General features: G+C 45.9%; 1 pseudogene; it reads left to right on the top strand.

The window, feature by feature from the left end:
• The first annotated feature begins 1,754 nt into the window (after positions 1-1,754).
• On the top strand, positions 1,755-2,228 carry LOC139766179 (vesicle transport protein GOT1B pseudogene; annotated as a pseudogene).
• The last annotated feature ends 20,222 nt before the right edge of the window (positions 2,229-22,450 follow it).

Genomic DNA, 22,450 nt, shown 5'->3' with positions numbered 1-22,450 from the left:
CCCTGCCGCAAACCTACATTCACTGAGAACCAATCACTTTCCTCTCTTCCTACACGTACACATGCCTTACATCCTCGATAAAAACTTTTCACTGCTTCTAACAACTTTCCTCCCACACCATATATTCTTAATACCTTCCACAGAGCATCTCTATCAACTCTATCATATGCCTTCTCCAGATCCATAAATGGTACATACAAATCCATTTGCTTTTCTAAGTATTTCTCACATACATTCTTCAAAGCAAACACCTGATCCACACATCCTCTACCACTTCTGAAACCACACTGCTCTTCCCCAATCTGATGCTCTGTACATGCCTTCACCCTCTCAATTAATACCCTCCCATATAATTTACCAGGAATACTCAACAAACTTATACCTCTGTAATTTGAGCACTCACTCTTATCCCCTTTGCCTTTGTACAATGGCACTATGCACGCATTCCGCCAATCCTCAGGCACCTCACCATGAGTCATACATACATTAAATAACATTACCAACCAGTCAACAATACAGTCACCCCCTTTTTTAATAAATTCCACTGCAATACCATCCAAACCTGCTGCCTTGCCGGCTTTCATCTTCCGCAAAGCTTTCACTACCTCTTCTCTGTTTACCAAATCATTTTCCCTAACCCTCTCACTTTGCACACCACCTCGACCAAAACACCCTACATCTGCCACTCTATCATCAAACACATTCAACAAACCTTCAAAATACTCACTCCATATCCTTCTCACATCACCACTACTTGTTATCACCTCCCCATTTGCGTCCTTCACTGAAGTTCCCATTTGCTCCCTTGTCTTACGCACTTTATTTACCTCCTTCCAGAACATCTTTTTATTCTCCCTAAAATTTAATGATACTCTCTCACCCCATCTCTCATTTGCCCTTTTTTTCACCTCTTGCACCTTTCTCTTGACCTCCTGTCTCTTTCTTTTATACATCTCCCACTCAATTGCATTTTTTCCCTGCAAAAATCGTCCAAATGCCTCTCTCTTCTCTTTCACTAATACTCTTACTTCTTCATCCTACCACTCACTACCCTTTCTAATCAACCCACCTCCCACTCTTCTCATGCCACAAGCATCTTTTGCGCAATCCATCACTGATTCCCTAAATACATCCCATTCCTCCCCCACTCCCCTTACTTCCATTGTTCTCACCTTTTTCCATTCTGTACTCAGTCTCTCCTGGTACTTCCTCACACAGGTCTCCTTCTCAAGCTCACTTACTCTCACCACCCTCTTCACCCCAACATTCACTCTTCTTTTCTGAAAACCCATACAAATCTTCACCTTAGCCTCCACAAGATAATGATCAGACATCCCTCCAGTTGCACCTCTCAGCACATTAACATCCAAAAGTCTCTCTTTCGCACGCCTGTCAATTAACACGTAATCCAGTAACGCTCTCTGGCCATCTCTCCTACTTACATAAGTATACTTATGTATATCTCGCTTTTTAAACCAGGTATTCCCAATCATCAGTCCTTTTTCAGCACATAAATCTACAAGCTCTTCACCATTTCCATTTACAACACTGAACACCCCATGTATACCAATTATTCCCTCAACTGCCACATTACTCACCTTTGCATTCAAATCACCCATCACTATAACCCGGTCTCGTGCATCAAAACCACTAACACACTCATTCAGCTGCTCCCAAAACACTTGCCTCTCTTGATCTTTCTTCTCATGTCTTTCAAAACATGTCTTCGTGTCTCCTGTAATACAACTCTCACCATGATCAACATCACAGACACTCAGAAAATTGGAGTTGGGTTTGCTGCCTTTGGGGTCTCCTTTATCTTCTTGGGTGTCATTCTCTTTTTTGACAAAGGACTACTGGCCATTGGCAATATTCTCTTCCTTGCGGGTCTAGCATTTATAGCTGGTCTTGAACGCACATTCCGATTCTTCTTCCAAAAACGCAAGTGGAAAGGATCAGGAGCTTTCTTTGGAGGCATTTTGATTGTCCTGCTTGGCTGGCCATTAATTGGCATGTGTATTGAAGTTTATGGTTTTATTTTATTATTCAGTGGATTCTTCCCCGTAGCTGTTAATTTTTTGCGTCGCATGCCAGTCATCGGGCAGTTACTCAACCTTCCTTTTATCAGTGGAGAGAAGCTGCTGAAGGTCCTGAGAGACTGGGGAGGAGGTGTCGCCCCCGCCCGCCAGAGGCCAGTGTTTCTGGAGACATGGTTGGGTGCACGTTAACGCTCTTGGCGCTCTCCGCCTTCGCTCTGGGTGGAAACTCACTACGCCACACGACAGTGCGCCAGGAAGGAGCCGCCAGGTGACAGCCGAGGACTGACTCCAAATTCCTGCAACGGGAAGTCAGCACCACAAGTAAAGCATCCTCCGCGAAGGCTCAGAGTGGGGTGCCTAAATGTGTGTGGATGTAACCAAGATGTGAAGACCCTTACTGGAAAAACAATCACTCTTGAAGTAGAACCTTCAGACACAATTGAAAATGTGATCCGTCAGTGTGGAAGTGGACATAAAGTTTGCTTAAGGCTCCGTTTCGCCATGTCATGTCGAAGGCTTTTTCTAAGTCTAAAAATAATGCAAGCAAAGAATGGTTTTTACTAAATGAATCTAAAATAGAATCTCCCAGATTTATTAGATGATCCATTGTGCGTCTGTTGCTATGGAAAGCACATTGTTGATCATTCAATAAATTTTTCCAATCCAAGAAGAAAAGAAGCCTTCTATTTATCATTTTTCCGTGACCTTGCAAATGCAGTTCTTCAGCAGAATAGGTCGAAACTAATTTACATTCTTAAGGCGTCCAGAACCCTTTGGGATCGGGACGACATACGCCAAGTGTCACGAGTTTGGAAACGTTCGAAACGTCCAAATCTCATTGTACAGTGCTAACAGGTTAGTCAGGTTGTGCTGAGTAAAATGCTGAATGGTCCCGTAAGTTACTCTGCTAGGCACCGGGCTGTAACTTTTACAGGATTTTAGGGCAAGAAGTAGTTCTTCTGTAGTAAATTGTTTGTTGTATTGATGTTCTTCGGAATCCTCTTTGACAAAGTCATCTTCAGTTAGCTCGGCCTGGAGTTTACGATGGAGAAAACGTTGGTGGCAGTTGTCCGAGCTACCGATTTCTGAGAATCTGCTGGCGAGGGGGTTGGCTGTCAACTGGGTTGTCTAGGTAGCCTTGAGTGGTGAGGTGTGGAGGTAGAGGAGGATTGTAGCTTTTTAAAATATTCTTACTGTGGACTAGACTTGACTGATAGGCGTGTCCTTGTTGATAGTTGAGACTGCCACGCCAAGAGTTTTTTTTGGGCTTGTTTTATTGTTCTTGTTGCCTGAGCCCTCGCATGTTTGTAGGCTACAAAGTTATCTGAAAGCTCTTTAACGAAAATCCTGTATCTCCTATTGTGTTCACGCAGTGCATTACGGCAATCTGGTGTCCACCAAGGAACTCTATGCATACTGGAAATTGTAGAAACTTTAGGTACATAATTCTCAGCAGCCTAAATATAATGGTAGTTATATTAAGAACTTTGGCATCAATATATATATCAGATTTATCTAGGAAGGTTTGCCTACGGCAATCTAATTGAATTTTGGTGGAGACGGATTCGTGGTGGTGTCGCATGTATAGGAAAGACAGATCGGGAAATGGTTACTCCCTAGGGAGTCTCCGTAAGTACCCCAAGTGATATTACTCAGTGTGTCTGGTGATGACAAGGATAAATCATTTGCTGAGATATTGCCAGTTCGGTCGTCTACCCAAATTCTACTACAGTCGTTCAGAAGAGTGAGGCTAGAATTGAGTATAAAGTCAACCATTTGTCTCCCTCTAGAGTCTGCCTGGATACTTCCCCACTGATGATGATGAGTATTAAAGCATCCTAGAATTAGTTTTCTGTCGGGTAATTGGTTACCAAATGAATTCAGCTCATCATTGTCAAGTGCGAACAAATGGCTAGGTGGGTGTTACTAGAATTTATTCTTTATGCGACGGCTCTAGAGTAGAATTTGATTCACTCCGTGTGGGTGGGCTTCTGTATGGGTTGGCTTTGATGGAGGTAGCTAGCTACCCCATGATTCTCATCTATACGAGTGATAGCTATCTAGAACAGAATAGTGTTCGACTGTGCTAGATTACGTGTGGCCTGTACGTTGCAAGCAACAGTTGGAGTTGTGCTCGCTTATAAGTAAGGCCTCTACAATTCCACTGGATGATAATGAACGTGGTAGTTTAAGAGCTATTAAACCGGCCAACCTTTGAGGCCCGATTTTTTATTTCGGACTTGGATGAGTCCCCAGTTAATCTTGTCTTCTTTTTTGTCTTTGGATTATACAGAGGTCGTGGCTTTGGCAGAAGAGGAGGTTTGGACTTTGGGTTCTGAACGAGGAGAAGGTATGGGAACAGGATCAGGTTTCTCTGTGGCGATGGTCTTTGTGACGGGAGGAGTGTGTGTTGTAACTGTACACATAACATTCTTGTATATCAATGCTGATGCATATGTCTGTTTGTTGGGTTTTGATCGTCGACCCATGAGGAAGGTCATTACCCTATTTAATGTCATTGAAATCATCCCTAAATACCTATTCTAAAGAAAAGAAAATGGAATAGAAAATGTAGGAAAAATAGGAAAAGTATAATTCTTATATTGTAATGATACATAGATTATAAGTAAAATGAATAATGTAAAGAAAAGATTTTGTGGGTATTGGGCGGACGTGGCGGCAAATACCACCCAGTCGGCTCAGCACTCACAGTTGCAGTTTACCCAAGAATGTGAAAAGATTGGACAGACTATAGAGATACTCCTTCACCACGTCATGAACATAAAATATAATAATTTATTCGGAGGTCCACTGGATCAATCTCATGGCGCAGCTGCCCGGAGGATAATCACCTTCCCTCACTGCCGACCGTGTAATGAGTGGACATGTTCACCCACATACGACAGACCCAAGCGGGAGGAGCCTCACCCCGAAGTCATCGCCGCCACAAAGAACTACCCACGAACCACCTTCCACCATCTTGATTAATTTTGTTTCTTTGAGGAAGACCATTAGTTTGTCAATAGTACTCGAGTTGTCCCCGAGTACATTGATAATATTAGAACAGATGTATTTTCTGATGTAATAGTGTATTAAATTTTTCCTGTGTTGATTGAAGGTATGGCATCGTAAACGTTCTACTGTTAAGATTTCTTGGCATTGTTATCATTTTGGTGGAAAGTTTTTGTTGATGGACGGCTTCATGTGGGTAATAAATGTAGAGTTGATTCTGAGGTTGGCCAGCACGACGACCTCTCTTCTGTTCTTGCGATATGAGGTCTTCCAGTCCGCCACTTCCTGCTTGTATTTCATGTTGATTGTCAGGTTGGTTCACTGACTCTGCCACAGGAGATGGATTGATCTCTTTCCCAAGGAAAGGCAGGACCCCAGGTCCCGAGGGATCGGAAAGACCTCGAGTTCTGAGGTCGACTTAGCCAAGCTGTCTGCCTGCTATTGCCGTATGCATTGCAATGACCAGCCAGGCACCCAGATCAAGGTCATATTTTTTCACACGAATGAAGTTTATCAATAATATTGTCATGTAAATCAGAGCACTCTATGTTCAGAGCACTTTGCTTTAAGAGGAGAAAGAGAATCTGAAAAAAATATTGCTTATTTGGATTTGTCATATAGTCTATGGTTTGATCACTAGCAAACAACTCGGCGCAAAATACAGATGTATGGTTCGGCAAGCGGTATTCTTTTCTCTTGCCAATTGAGTGTATTTATGCTGCATTGTGCTTCGGTAGGATATTTGGTTAAGTAAAATAAAGATGATAAAAACAGGTTAATTTACATGTATAGATAGTGAAAGAAGAGTGGGGTTAAACGGAAACGTGCACAAGGAAGAACGAGTTAGGCAGAAAGAAAAGTTGTGGGCCTACCTTACTTATCCATGCACCACACAGAAGCAGTCCCCAACACAAATACCGCCCAATTCGGCCTGTCGGAGAGGAGCAGCAGGCAATCCCGCCAAGACGCCTCCACCCCATACAAACGGAACCGCCTTCGGGAATAGGTACTCGCCAATGAACCTTGGGGCGACGGACAGCCAACTGTCACCTACGAGCACACAAAGGGGGAGAAACGCTCACCGGCCCGAGGGCCGACACCAGATGTACGCAGCGGGCTACCGATTATCAGCCTTTGCTCTTGGACCACATTCTCTAAAGATTGCGCCGTAAGGACTTCCGGGGTACCGTAGTTGCTGCACTTGTGATCATAGGCAGCTGAAAGAGCTAAGCAGACTTCAGAGACCTGCATATCTATAATGCTGGCCTCGGACCCTCAGGAAGCCACTATGTCCGGCTTCCGAAAGAACCCAACAATAGGAATACGAGGCTCGTATACCACCTCGTAACCTTTTTTCCCCAACCGCCCGGCTAAAAAGGCTTTGATGTCATCATGCCGCTTTACTCTTCCCCCATGGGTACGTAGGCATAGATTCTCTTCATGGATCCCCAATTAGTGATGGGACGTGCATCTTTTTTGTTAGTTTTGATCTAATACAACAGTGGTTTCGTCAATAGGTGACCTAAACTACATGTTGACAGTGAAAGAAGTTGTTTATTGAAGAAAGGAATGTATGGACACCAAGAGGAAGTTGGTAGATGAGACTGGTGATAGCATAGATAGAAGTAAGTTGAGAGGCGGCAGTTAGACGATGGTTTGAACATACCTCACCTTACTGACTGACACACACAAGACCCTCCAGCACCGCTCACCTTCCAGTGCGGCCTGTCGTACGGGAGTAGCAGACGACCCTTCCAAGGCAACCACCGCTCGTTATGACAACCCGCCTTCAGGAACTGGTACCTGCCCTTGGAGCTTCGGGAGAACAGCCTAATCTCGCTCACCAACAGCGCACAAAGGGGGAACCATCTTCACTAGCCCGATAGCCGACACCAGATGTACAAGGCAGGCCCGATTGCTAACCTGTGCTGTTGGACCACATCCTGTAAAAGGAGTGGGTCCAGGTTAGGGCTTTTACTGAGCACACCTTTAGGTCACGGTAAGTAAGCCCTCTGAGAGCACTCGCACTTTCTTGGCACCATGCGCCTCGCCAATTTAATGTGGCAGATGTTACATGCACGATGCCTTTCCTGGTGAAATCCCGAACGCCCTGAAGGACTTCCGGGGTGCCGTAATAGCTGCACTTGTGCTGATGTGCAACTGAAAGTGCGAAATGGACACCAGAGACTTGAGTATCGATCATGAACGTCTCTTCCTTTGGAAGCCACGATGTCCGGCTTCCTAAAGGACCCCACAATCGGAATGCGGGCCTCACAGGACACTTCGTACCCCCTCTGTCTCAATCGTCCGGCCAAATAGGCACTGTTGTTGTCATGCCTCCTTACCCTCCCACCATGGGTACGTGGGCACATCTCTGAGCGATATGGCCGATCGTACCGGGCTTATGACAAGTGTCACAGAAGCCGTTGATCTCGGGCCGGCCTATGGAATCCCTGGCGGGGGTGGGTAAAGCGCCAATCCTCACTTGGACGGCCTTCATTAGACCCGGACAGGAAGCATTTCTAACTATTTACCCATCCACTAACCTGAAGCACGATAGTAGCTGGAACGCGACCCGCACCGTCGACGGTGCTGATGAGATTAGTCCTCCATATGTGATGGCGTTCGAGTTTATTACTCTCTTACCGATCAGCAGTGCACGCGGGTCCAGTCCAGCGTTGCAGCTTGCTCAACACTGCAGGCTCCCGGACAGCTGCCTGAATCACTGGGTCGGTCGAGGTGAGTAATTTCTCGATCGTGGCTTGTTTATATAGTCGAACGGTTCAGACAAAGTCCGGTATACCAACCCCACCATCTCCTGCCGCCGAGTGGAAGTAGGCCCAGGGCACGTCATGGGCTAGACGGAGCCAGCGGCGACTCGCAACTCGTACCTGTCTCCATGCGTGCTAGCTGTGTCTTATAGACTTCCCCAGCACCAAGCAATGCATGAGCTTTGGCACTGTGTCCCACGAGCAAGGCAATACGCTGTTGAGGTTTTAGAGGAGCTCTGGTGATGTTACGGAGCCCCTCTTCCAGCAGGGCACCTTAGGATTATCGCCTTCCTCCTGCTTCGACGAGAATACCGAGGTATTTATGGTCGTCCTCAGCGTTCATGGAGCCGATAGCGGTACCTAAGACTTGAAAGGTTCAACTTTAGTTGACATAACCAATTCTTACGCTTGCCGTCGACCTCCATTCTGAGGGAACGACAGTTTCCCGGGTTTACCCGAAGTCCACCCCTCGCAAGAGTCTCCGCCATAATGTCTATTGCCTGTTGCAGGCCAGTCGGAGTCTTCGCCACCGAAACCAGATCGTCGGCGAATGCCAGTGCTGACACCTTTTTGATCCCCGAACCCAATTCCTTCACCAGATTCCTTAACCCTTGCAACTCCCTCGTCAATTACAAGGTTGAAAAGGATTGGTGATAACGGATCGCCCTGTTTGACCCCACGAGTCATATTGATCTTTTCCGACATCTCGCCGCTGCCTTCAATATGAGTGAAGGTTCGGTCGTACGTCGACATAATATATGCCATGACGAGGGCAGGAATGCCCTTCCGTGACATGGCCCACTCTATAGTGCTATAATTAACACTATCGAATGCTTTATCCTTGTCAAGGAATGCCAGGTGCACACCGTGGGCGTGTGTTCGCACACGACCGATGATCGCGTCCAGGATCGTGAGGTTGTCAAGGCATCCGTCCCTTGGAAGGAATGTCTTATGAGCTCCATCTATCTGGACTAGTCTCGAGATGCGGCTGCGCAAGATTTTATGGAGCAGTCGGACTACGGCACAAGAGGTGATTGGCCTGTAGTCCTTGGGTTCTGTTGGGTTCGGTACCTTAGGAATCAGCACCTTACGATTTGCCTTGAATGGTTCTGGCAACGTTGACGTGGCATGCCACAGGTTAAACATCTTGGAAAGAATTCTTGGGGAATGGAATTCAATAAGCAAGTCGGCATTCCGTCAGGACCAGGGACAGATGTTTTCGTGGGTTTGAGGTGGTGTGCTACCTCAACTACGGTAATAACTCTGCTAGTTGTCCATGTTGTGGGTCGCAGTCGGCGATGAAACGCTCATCCGGCTCAGATGGGCGAGAGAAGAGGGCTCCCCAAAAGGGGTAGAAGCTTTCCAGCCCAATCGAAGTTGGCGTCACCTTCCAGTCTCCTTTTAGGACCAGTCCAGCGGCCAAAGACTTATTCTGGCGATAAAGCCTCTGTACTTTGCGGTATTGTTCCCGCTTAAGCCGGTTTCCGCGGAAGGGAACCTCCTCCGTACGGCGTACGCTGCCACAGATCGCTGACTGTCTTGGTCCATCTTCCCCACGATTTCGGCGGTCTTGGGGCGAGCCACAGCAGCTAATCAGTTGCCTGGTATTCTCTGTGGCTGCCCTGATCGCGGCAAAGCTGTCACCCTGACGCAAGTGGTTCAGGGGAACATTTAAGACGTCCTCGCCTCACTATGGAGTTGTGGGGCCATGTCCTAGTGTGTCATGATAGGTGGCAGTCTCCGTAACAAAGGAAGCAATGGATTGGGATTGGGGAACCCGCGGAGCGTGTGGGACAGATAAAACCGTGGGATCGGCCTCACGGGCAGAAGCGGTAGACTCTCCTTCTCCGAGGACAGCCCCCCCTCTCCCGCACCTGTGAGGCTTCACCACTGGAGTTGGCACGCACACGCCTACTTGCACGCCGTGTTTCCTACGGGACGTGTTGCTTCCTGCTTTGCCGGGACACGCCTCCCATCTTACATACTATCAGTCGCCTCGCCTTCACCGGTTTCCTGTCCAAGACCAGTTCCTGAACCCTGGTCTTATATGACGCTTTCCGTCGAAGGCCTTTGCTTTCTTCGACCGTCCTAGAGGGAACAATCGCCTGCAACAGCTGGTTCAGGCCTAGGCCAGCAACAAGTGAGGGAGCAGCTGCCATCTTCGCCTCTTTCCTTGCGAGGAGCTTACTTCCTCATCAGTCCATCGAGCCTTGGATAGAACGTGTCGTGAGGCCAACTCCTGGTGAAAGGAGTTGGCATTTGCCTGCCTTTCGTGGATCCTACGGCCCCGAAAGCTGGCAAAGGTGGTCCCACAATGTGGGTAAGTGTGAGAACGGTCGTCGGCCGCTTTCCCTTGGCTGTTGTTGGCACCCGACATACCAACAATGGCTGGTACGCTAGTCCGTAAGGATTGGTTATGCCACCAAATGAAAACCCGTGACAGGGGTGGACGCTCCGTTAAGGATCGCACAGTATTGCCGCCCGAAGGAAGCAGAGGACTGCAGTCAGGAGATGGAGGCTGCTGCTATTCTTCAGTCTTAGGACTTCCCTTTGGTGGTTGTCCTACGGAGCTGGACATCTTCCGACTCTCAGCTATTGATTGATCTGTGCTGGTAACTAATCAATGGAGCTAGGACTTGACTTCTTCATATCACTTTCTCCTGTTTCTTACATATGTTTTTGTCCTTCCATAATTTGTAATATTAAGAATATTCACTCTTAATTTTTTTGCTCTAATAAACTAATCTCTTATTATAGCATACTATGATAAGACCCTCAAAACAATATAATATACCGTGGATAATGTAACTTAGATAGCTGAACGTATCATTCCTCAAAGAATACTGAATAAGATATAATAGATACCTAAACCAATTATTGGTAAATAGGAGATAACTGTAACAGCATTCAATGGAAAGCGAGTTCCTCGTCAGCATTCACACCTTGGAGTAAACTCCTTAGTCTTTTGTCTGTATAACGCACGACAGTTCCACACGTTGGCAAAGTTGTCTAATGTTACCGCTGAATGAATGAATGATAGAAAAGTTCCATCCAGGGAAGGGGGGTGGGGGAAGGAGAGGGGGTAAGAGCAAATGAATGAATGATAGAAAAGTTCCATCCAAAGAAGGGGGGGGGGGGGGAAGGAGAGGGGGTAAGAGCAAGAGTTGTTAGAGGAAGTGAATTTTAGTAGGAGGAAAAGAACCAGGGCTCAACCCAGCGTGCATTGGGTTATGGGGTTAGCTAGGACACAGCTGATGAGTGGAGGGTGATTATTTTTTTTCTAAGGGTATAGGAGATAAATCGTATCCATGACTGAGACACTGATTTTGCCAAGATGTTCCCAACACGGATTTAGCTGTAAGATCTCTAATATTTTGTAGTTTTTAAATTTTGAAATATGGGCACTGGATATTGTTCAGGTTGAACATTGAACATGTTGTTTGGGTGATCTATTCCTGGGAGATTATTGAAGTAGTCAATCCAGTAGTTATGGTGTATTTCAAATCGCTCTACTTGTTTTTCGTACAGTTTCCTCCAATAGATGTGCCCACTGAGGCAATACTTTGTTGTCCACAGAGGCAATAAATTGATGCCCACAGAAGCAATGCTTTGTTGTCCGCAGAGTCAATACATTAGTGCCCACTGAGGAAACACTTTGGTGTCCACAAAATTGTAATTGGTGAATCCTCCCCTCCGGCACCTTGATCGAGGTACCCAACCTCGGGGCTTCCCAAATGTTTTGTTCTCCATTGATCTTCATCTTTTTGTGGCTTTTCGACTTCATGCACGAGAGGTGAGGATATTATTCTGGCATCACCACACAACTTCTGTTATAAAGACTTGAACTCGCTGCTCAGCAAACCCTGGGCTCAGTCAGCGAATTCTCAACATGACATTCTAGGGATCAGGTGTTCCTCTAAGTAAGAGGATCTGAAAATAGGAGAATCGTGATCTAAAAATCGTGTTTGTCAGAGAACCGTTGTTTTTCCTTCTTGTTTTACAGTCAGTAGATCATCTGAGATCGTCGGGGTAATAGTTTCGTTTGGAGTGTGGTTGCCCAGTTGCTATCCCCGAGTCCCAAATTATCGTAGAAACCTTAAGTACGTGTTACAACAATGGCACTTCCTGCAGCAGCAGTTCTAGGAATCCATATATATACGTATATATATATATATATATATATATATATATATATATATATATATATATATATATATATATATATATTCTTTTTCTTTTAAACTATTCGCCATTTCTCGCGTTAGCAAGGTAGCGTTAAGAGCAGAGGACTGGGGCTCTGAGGGAATATCCTCACCTGGCCCCCTTCTCTCTTCCTTCTTTTGGAAAATTAAAAAAAGAAAAAAAAAAACGAGGGGAGGATTTCCAGCCCCCCGCTTCCTCCCCTTTTAGTCGCCTTCTACGACACGCAGGGAATACGTGGGAAGTATTCTTTCTCCCCTATCCCCAGGGATAATATATATATATATATATATATATATATATATATATATATATATATATATATATATATATATATATATATATATATGAGTCCAAGGGGAAAATGTAACACGATAAATTCCCAAGTGCACTTTGGTGTAATAATCACATCATCAGGGGAGACGCAAGAGAGAAATATAAGTTAGTTGATATACATCGAAGAGACGAAACTAGGACGCCCTTTGGTTTCTTCGATGTATGTCAGCTGGCTGCTATATTTCTCTCTTGTGTCTCCCGTGATGATGTGATTATTAAACGAAAGTGCACTTGGGAACTTATCGTGTTTCATTTTCCCCGTGGACTCATAGGAACATCTTTATCACGCGCAAAAATGTGATCCTTTCACACACACACACACACACACACACACACGTATATATATATATATATATATATATATATATATATATATATATATATATATATATATATATATATATATTGTGGAGGCTAAGGTGAAGATTTGTATGGGTTTCCAGAAAAGAAGAGTGAATGTTGGGGTGAAGAGGGTGGTGAGAGTAAGTGAGCTTGGGAAGGAGACTTGTGTGAGGAAGTACCAGGAGAGACTGAGTACAGAATGGAAAAAGGTGAGAACAATGGAAGTAAGGGGAGTGGGGGAGGAATGGGATGTATTTAGGGAATCAGTGATGGATTGCGCAAAAGATGCTTGTGGCATGAGAAGAGTGGGAGGTGGGTTGATTAGAAAGGGTAGTGAGTGGTGGGATGAAGAAGTAAGAGTATTAGTGAAAGAGAAGAGAGAGGCATTTGGACGATTTTTGCAGGGAAAAAATGAAATTGAGTGGGAGACGTATAAAAGAAAGAGACAGGAGGTCAAGAGAAAGGTGCAAGAGGTGAAAAAAAGGGCAAATGATAGTTGGGGGAGAGAGTATCATTAAATTTTAGGGAGAATAAAAAGATGTTCTGGAAGGAGGTAAATAAAGTGCGTAAGACAAGGGAGCAAATGGGAACTTCAGTGAAGGGCGCAAATGGGGAGGTGATAACAAGTAGTGGTGATGTGAGAAGGAGATGGAGTGAGTATTTTGAAGGTTTGTTGAATGTGTTTGATGATAGAGTGGCAGATATAGGGTGTTTTGGTCGAGGTGGTGTGCAAAGTGCGAGGGTTAGGGAAAATGATTTGGTAAACAGAGAAGAGGTAGTAAAAGCTTTGCGGAAGATGAAAGCCGGCAAGGCAGCAGGTTTGGATGGTATTGCAGTGGAATTTATTAAAAAAGGGGGTGACTGTATTGTTGACTGGTTGGTAAGGTTATTTAATGTATGTATGACTCATGGTGAGGTGCCTGAGGATTGGCGGAATGCGTGCATAGTGCCATTGTACAAAGGCAAAGGGGATAAGAGTGAGTGCTCAAATTACAGAGGTATAAGTTTGTTGAGTATTCCTGGTAAATTGTATGGGAGGGTATTGATTGAGAGGGTGAAGGCATGTACAGAGCATCAGATTGGGGAAGAGCAGTGTGGTTTCAGAAGTGGTAGAGGATGTGTGGATCAGGTGTTTGCTTTGAAAAATGTATGTGAGAAATACTTAGAAAAGCAAATGGATTTGTATGTAGCATTTATGGATCTGGTGAAGGCATATGATAGAGTTGATAGAGATGCTCTGTGGAAGGTATTAAGAATATATGGTGTGGGAGGCAAGTTGTTAGAAGCAGTGAAAAGTTTTTATCGAGGATGTAAGGCATGTGTACGTGTAGGAAGAGAGAAAAGTGATTGGTTCTCAGTGAATGTAGGTTTGCGGCAGGGGTGTGTGATGTCTCCATGGTTGTTTAATTTGTTTATGGATGGGGTTGTTAGGGAGGTGAATGCAAGAGTTTTGGAAAGAGGGGCAAGTATGAAGTCTGTTGGGGATGAGAGAGCTTGGGAAGTGAGTCAGTTGTTGTTCGCTGATGATACAGCGCTGGTGGCTGATTCATGTGAGAAACTGCAGAAGCTGGTGACTGAGTTTGGTAAAGTGTGTGAAAGAAGAAAGTTAAGAGTAAATGTGAATAAGAGCAAGATTATTAGGTACAGTAGGGTTGAGGGTCAAGTCAATTGGGAGGTGAGTTTGAATGGAGAAAAACTGTAGGAAGTGAAGTGTTTTAGATATCTGGGAGTGGATCTGGCAGCGGATGGAAACATGGAAGCGGAAGTGGATCATAGGGTGGGGGAGGGGGCGAAAATTCTGGGGGCCTTGAAGAATGTGTGGAAGTCGAGAACATTATCTCGGAAAGCAAAAATGGGTATGTTTGAAGGAATAGTGGTTCCAACAATGTTGTATGGTTGCAAGGCGTGGACTATGGATAGAGTTGTGCGCAGGAGGATGGATGTGCTGGAAATGAGATGTTTGAGGACAATGTGTGGTGTGAGTTGGTTTGATCGAGTAAGTAACGTAAGGGTAAGAGAGATGTGTGGAAATAAAAAGAGCGTGGTTGAGAGAGCAGAAGAGGGTGTTTTGAAATGGTTTGGTCACATGGAGAGAATGAGTGAGGAAAGATTGACCAAGAGGATATATGTGTCGGAGGTGGAGGGAACGAGGAGAAGAGGGAGACCAAATTGGAGGTGGAAAGATGGAGTGAAAAAGATTTTGTGTGATCGGGGCCTGAACATGCAGGAGGGTGAAAGAAGGGCAAGGAATAGAGTGAATTGGAGCGATGTGGTATACCGGGGTTGACGTGCTGTCAGTGGATTGAATCAAGGCATGTGAAGCGTCTGGGGTAAACCATGGAAAGCTGTGTAGGTATGTATATTTGCGTGTGTGGACGTATGTATATACATGTGTATGGGGTGGGTTGGGCCATTTCTTTCGTCTGTTTCCTTGCGCTACCTTGCAAACGCGGGAGACAGCGGCAAAAAAAGAAAAAAAAAAAAAAATATATATATATATATATATATATATATATATATATATATATATATATATATATATATATATATATATAGACCCCTTTGCTCCCCAGCGTGAGACGAAGGGTATTCGAGCACATAGTATTCGAATAGTTATTTCCTATTAGCCAGGCCCATAGCCTAGCGGTAGAATTCCCGCCTGTGGCACAAGGGTCCCGGGTTCGATCGTGTCTGTTGGAGGTATGTATGTTCTATGAAGATGCACGTTCCTATGCACTTTATTCGTATTCATATACTTCCGAGTTGTACAGTTCGGTTCGGTAAAATGCTATCTGCTGGCTATGTGCGCCTATTGGGAAATAAACGTTGAAGACCCCGTTGCTCACCAACTTTAGACGAAGGGTATTCGAGTGCATAGTATTCGACTAGTTAATTCCTATTAGCCAGGCCCATAGCCTAGCGGTAGCATTCCCGCCTGTGGAACAGGGGTCCCGGGTTTTATCCTGGTTGTTGAAGGTTTGTATGTTCTATGAAGGTGAGCGTTCCTATGCACTTTGTTCATATATTGTTACGAACTCTATACTTATTCCAGCGAGGTCGTCAATATATATATATATATATATATATATATATATATATATATATATATATATATATATATATTACAAATACTATACTGATCCTTGTCTTTGCAAGGACGTTAGATTTGTTATGTTACACAACACAGGATAACACTATCTTAAAGTCATGGGATTCAATCAAACACCAGCATTAAAACTACTTATAATGTAAGAACTAAAGAGTACAATATAAATACATGAATCAGGCACAAATTATTTACGTTAACACTGAACATGAGTTTAATATTCCAGGTAAGATTTCAAACCAGGAGATCTCTTCCCTTTATGACAATTTATCTTCGATAACATGATTCAAGATACACTTATTGTTAGACACTTTTATGACAAAATACAATACTCTGTAACACTCAAAATTAAATGACAGAGGCAGTACAACACCGTAAAGTCTATATCGCGCACTTCACTTTGGTTACGGGCTTTGGGACAGAGGGAAAACCACTTACTCGCTGGGCTAGAGAAGGGAAATCGAGGCTCAGCGGGTGTCAGAGATATTTATTACAAGTAGGAACGACTTGCGTCCGCCTTGTTACCCTACAATGCTAACCTTGATTAGCTATGGGCCTAAGGTTCAATTGTGATTGAAGGAGGGTGGCACCTAAGTGCCACTCCCTTTTGGTTGGAGGGCCACAGGTCCGGTGGTGATAGGAGAAGGTGCTATCCGTGAAACTGCTGGTTGGTTGGAGGATCCTAAGTCCGTCCCACATCTTGTCTAAAGCCCAACCACCTCTTGTTATGACATTGACGATGATGTACGGGATGACATACCCCGTAGGCTGACCTCACAACTTGACCTGACGCCTCGGATGAGGGTCCAAGTGCTGAAAGACTGGATGCCATCTGGTTTCAAACAGGATCATCAAGACTAAGGGAGGTGAGATCCGCGCTGATAGCAGAGGAAAACCCTAATCCTCGTCCTAACAAGAAATAGCAGCAACATCATACACAAAGACACACACATGCATATTCACAACATGTGGGCACACACACACATATTCGTAACACCCCCTTTCTTAAAGCGAAAAATTACTGGAAGAGGAATTTTCTCACCTTAAGAGCGGGATAAATAATCGGCTAACACATTATGTGCGCCAGCAATATGGTGAATATCTGAATTATTCTCATGAAGGAATAAGGCCCACCTAGTTAATCTTGATTCTTATCTCTGAACTTGTTAAGATATTTGAGTGGGTGGTGGTTAGTATACACCCTGATAACATGGCCTGAAGGGCACAAATATAAATGAAAATGCTGCAATGCAAGTATTAAAGACAAAAGTTCCTTCTCAATGGTGGAATAATACCCTCTAGGCTGGATTAGATTTCTTACTAAAATAGCTTACAGGATTGTCAACCTTGTTTCCATCCTCCTGTAAGAGGACAGCACCGGTTCCCACATCACTGGCATCTACTGCTAACTTCAGTGGTTGGTCAAAATCAGGAGCCTGAAGATAGGACTATTACAAAGTATGGATTTTGATTGATGAAAGGCTGTCTCTCACTGCTCATTCCAAACATATCTAACATCTTTCTTCAATAGATTGGTCAGAGGGGTTGCGAGTGTTGCAAAATTTACAGTGAACGTCCGATAGTACCCAACCATACCCATAAAACGTCTTAGTTCTCTTCGAGATCGGGGGGCACCCATCTGGGATAAAGCCTGGACCTTTGCAGTCGGTGGGGCCAGCTCACCTTGACCGATCACATAACCCAAATATTGCACCTTGGCCTTCACAAACTCGCATTTGTCCCAATTGAGAACAAGGTTAACCTCATTCACGACCGACAGAACGTTGTCAAGTCTCTGTAGATGTTCGTCCCAACTTTGACTGTATATGACAATATCATCCAGGTAGACGACACAACCAGGCAGGTCTCTGATGAGGATGTCCATAAGTCGTTGAAATGTTGCAGGGGCATTCTTCATGCCAAAAGGCATCACTTTACACTTATAAATCCATCCTAGCAGTACAAAGGTGCTGATATCTTGTGCTCTCTTCGTCAATCTAATCTGCCAGTACCCTTTTCAGAGATCTAATTTTGACAAGAAGAGACCATTGCCAACGCGATCTATGCAATCTTCTACTCGCGGCAGGGGGTAACTGTCAGTTCTTGTCAACTCATTAACCCGGCGGTAGTCAATACAGAACCGATAGGTCCCATCGGGCTTGGATACGAGAGTAACAGGGGAGCTCCACCCTGACTAACATGGCTCAATCAGGTTGTGCTCTAGCACATAGTTCAGCTCAGTGTGAAGGATGGCCGCTCGTTGTGGGCTCACCCGGTACAGAGCTAATTTGATTGGTCGGGCATCTCCTACGTCTACATCATGGCTTGTGAGCGAGGTCTGTCCAGGTGTGTTTCGGAAAACTCCGGGTGTTTTGACAGCAAGGCGGACGTCTGCACACGTTGTTCCTCCGTCAGATGCGAAAGTTTCGCCTCCCACTTCCCGTCCGCGCCTCCGTCCGGTTCCCAGGTCTCCGAGGCACTCGCAGCTACGTCGTCGTCTTCGTCACACACGGTTACCGCTGGACGTTGGATGATGCAGACTGGCACAGTCGGTTCCAAAGGGGGGAGGATCACGACTGAAATAAGGCTTAAGCATGTTGACGTGGCATAGTCTCCGACCTCTGCGCCTATCGGGGGTAGAGACAAGGTAATTTGAGTCTCCTACACTCCGGATAATGGTGTAGGGACCCTGAAAACGGGCAGCCAAGGGTTGACCTGGCTGCGGTAGTAGAAGCAACACCTCGTCCCCCGTTTCAAACCTTCTCAAACGAGATCGTTTGTCATACTATTTCTTCATTCGTGCATGGGTCCGTGTTAATTTCTGCCGAGCGGCTTCCCAACACCTTTGAAGTTTCTCTTTTAACTCGCTAACGGAGTCTAACAGGCCGATATTCTCACTCGTGTTCAGCCACACGTCTTTCAGTAATTTAAGAGGACCTCGGACCTCGTGGGCAAACATCAGCTCAAAGGGGGAGAAACGTAGAGATTCATTAGGCACTTCTCTTGTGGCGAAGAGAAGAAATGGGAGTCCCTTAGTGGGAGTCCCAGTCCTTAGTGTTGTCAGCACAATACTTCTTTAACATGGACTTCAAGGTGGAATGGTAACGTTCCAATGCTCCCTGGCTCTTAGGGTGGTAAGCAGTGGAGGTAATCTTACCGATACCCAACTCCCTCAGGAATTGTTGAAAAGTCCTGGACATGAAATTGGATCCCCGATCAGATTGCACCTCTTTGGGAAGTCCGAACTTTGTGAAGAAGCTAAGCAGCTCCCGGACAACAGTCTTGGCATTCATGCCTCTTAATGGTATTGCCTCTGGATATCTCGTGGGCATATCAACAATACTTAAAATGTAACAGTGGCCAGAGGAGGTTCGTGGCAATGGGCCCACAATGACAACCATGACTCGGTCAAACGGAGCTTCAAATGGGGGAATAGGAACTAAGGGGGCAGCCTTAAGCTTCTGATTAGGCTTTCCCATCACTTGGCAAGTATGACACGTCTTTACGTATTGAGCGACATCCCGGCGGACACCAGGCCAATATACATTCCGCCACACTCGGTCCAGGGTCTTCCTCACCCCTAAATGACCGGCGAAGCTTGAGTCATGCGCAAGCTTCAAAATCTCCTTCCTGTAGGGACGCGACACTACAACTTGGTGGACTGCTTGCCATTCCTCGTCTTCCCCATTACATGACACTGGACACCACCGTCAGTCGATTCTTCAGCCGACTCAAACAATTTCTTAAACTCTTGTTCGGCTCTCTCTAATCTCCTCAGATTCTGCCGACACAAATCATCAGTCTCACCCGTCGACTCTGGCTCAGAGTCTAAATCAGCAAAGAAGGTATCAGCGAGCTCCACCTCACTCGGCTCACTCTCGGGGAGTGACTGTAGTTTTCCCGCCTCGAGCTCTGTTTCCTGGGACCTGCAACTTGCTGTCTTGTCGGACATGGACCGGGTAACTGCGCATTACCGGACATGGACCGGGTAACTGCGCACACGGGGAATATGCCCCGGTACCTCTTCCTGAAGTCGCTTTGTCTCTTCGGACTCCACTGGTGTCACCGACACCACCGGCACTGGGCTCATCTTCCCACCCGCTAGGTCATTGCCTAACATAAAGTCCACTCCTGAGACAGGCAACCGATCTACAACCCCTGCCTGGGCAGGGTTCGTGAAGAGTTCTGTTTCCACACTCACATCGGCTAGTGGAACGGCATGGAACCCGACAGCCCATCTAGCAAGACTTGGTGTCCAGACTCTCCTCGCGGCACCAAGCCATGCAACATCAGGGACTGCAGCGCACCAGAATTCCGTAATACGGTCACTTTTCGTTCGTCGTACACCACATCTACTTACATAGCCTTCAGACAGGAACGCATTGTAGTTCCCACGGAACGGATCCTTAACTACAGATTGTTCAACACTCTCGCAGCCCCTCACTTTCCTAAGAGCAGGGATAGCCTCATTTACTTCACTAAGTGGCCCTAAAGTTGAGAAGAGTCTCTCCGGCCTACGCTTGGTGGAGTCTCTGGATTCCTTCACCTGGTGCCCAGCCTTGCCACAGTGAAAACAAACCTTAACTCTCTCGGAGTATTTCCCCTGACTTCTATGAGTTACCGGCAAGGTAGCAGATCCAGGTGGGATTACATGACCATTGGACCTCCCTCTGCCGTCAAAACCCTTTGAACGTCTCTCCGTGTCAAGTTTGAGATTTAGCACGTACTCATCTGTTAGTTACCCAGCCTCCTCAAAATTCTCCGCTGTTTTAGTTATTATATACAGTACATCACGGGGTACACCGTCCTTACATTCCTCGAGTACAAATAGTTTTAGGATCGACTCAGCATCATAAGCTTTTTCGGAGCGTACCCACTGCACACATAACTTGTACTTTTCACGAAAGTGATATTGGTAGTTTTGATCAGGACGCTTATTTTTAGCTCGAAATTTGAGTCGGTGTGCTTCCAGACTTAAATGATAAGAATTCAGCACTGCCTGTTTCATGTTCTCATTATCATTACACTGGTCACCGGTCAGCGCGGTGTATGCGGACTCAGCCTTACCAACAAGGTTGGGACGTATCACAGTCGTCCAAGCCGACTTCGGCTAAGAGCCTCTGGATATCTCGTGGCCATATCAATAATACTTAAAATGTAACAGTGGCCAGAGGAGGTTCGTGGCAATGGGCCCACAATGACAACCATGACTCGGTCAAACGGAGCTTCAAATGGTGGAATAGGAACTAAGGGGGCAGCCTTAAGCTTCTGATTAGGCTTTCCCATCACTTGGCAAGTATGACACGTCTTTACGTATTGAGCGACATCCCGGCGGACACCAGGCCAATATACATTCCGCCACACTCGGTCCAGGGTCTTCCTCACCCCAAAATGACCGGCGAAGCTTGAGTTATGCGCAAGCTTCAAAATCTCCCTCCTGTAGGGACGCGACACTACCACCTGGTGGACTGCCTACCACTCCTCGTCTTCCCCATTACATGACACTGGACACCACCTCCTCATTAACAACCCATCACGGAGGTAATAACCGTCAGTCGATTCTTCAGCCGACTCAAACAATTTCTTACACTCTTGTTCGGCTCTCTCTAATCTCCTCAGATTCTGCCGAGACAAATCATCAGTCTCACCCGTCGACTCTGGCTCAGAGTCTAAATCAGCAAAGAAGGTATCAGCGAGCTCCACCTCACTCGGCTCACTCTCGGGGAGTGACTGTAGTTTTCCCGCCTCGAGCTCTATCTACTGGGACCTGCAACTTGCTGTCTTAGCGGACATGGACCGGGTAACTGCGCACACGGGGAATATGCCCGGTACCTCTTCCTGAATTCGCTTTGTCTCTGCGGACTCCACTGGTGTCACCGACACCACCGGCACTGGGTTCATCTTCCCACCCGCTAGGTCATTGCCTAACATAAAGTCCACTCCTGAGACAGGCAACCGATCTACAACCCCTACCTGAGCAGGGCCCGTGAAGAGTTCTGTTTCCACACTCACATCGGCTAGTGGAACGGCATGGAACCCGACAGCCCATCTAGCAAGACTCTGTCTCCAGACTCTCCTTGCGGCACCAAGCCATGCAACATCAGGGACTGCAGCGCACCAGAATCCCGTAATACGGTCACTTTTCGTTCGTCATACACCACATCTACTTACATAGCCCTCAGACAGGAACGCATTGTAGTTCCCACGGAACGGATCCTTAACTACAGATTGTTCAATACTCTCGCAGCCCCTCACTTTCCTAAGACCTCCCTCTGCCGTCAAAACCCTTTGAACGTCTCTCCGCGTCAAGTTTGAGATTTAGCACGTACTCATCTGCTAGTTTCCCAGCCTCTTCAAAATTCTCCGCTGTTTTAGTTATTATATACAGTACATCACGGGGTACACCGTCCTTGCATTGCTCGAGTGCAAATAGTTTTAGGATCGACTCAGCATCATAAGCTCTTTCGGAGCGTACCCACTGCACGCATAACTTGTACTTTTCACGAAAGTGATATTGGTAGTTTTGATCAGGACGCTTATTTTTAGCTCGAAATTTGAGTCGGTGTGCTTCCAGTCTTAAATGATAAGAATTCAGCACTGCCTGTTTCACGTCCTCATAATCATTACACTGGTCACCGGTCAGC

This window comes from Panulirus ornatus, chromosome 57 (genome assembly GCF_036320965.1).
Source record: "Panulirus ornatus isolate Po-2019 chromosome 57, ASM3632096v1, whole genome shotgun sequence".
In the NCBI taxonomy this organism is placed as follows: Eukaryota; Metazoa; Arthropoda; class Malacostraca; order Decapoda; family Palinuridae; genus Panulirus; species Panulirus ornatus.
This window is presented reverse-complemented; position numbering and strand designations above follow the sequence as displayed.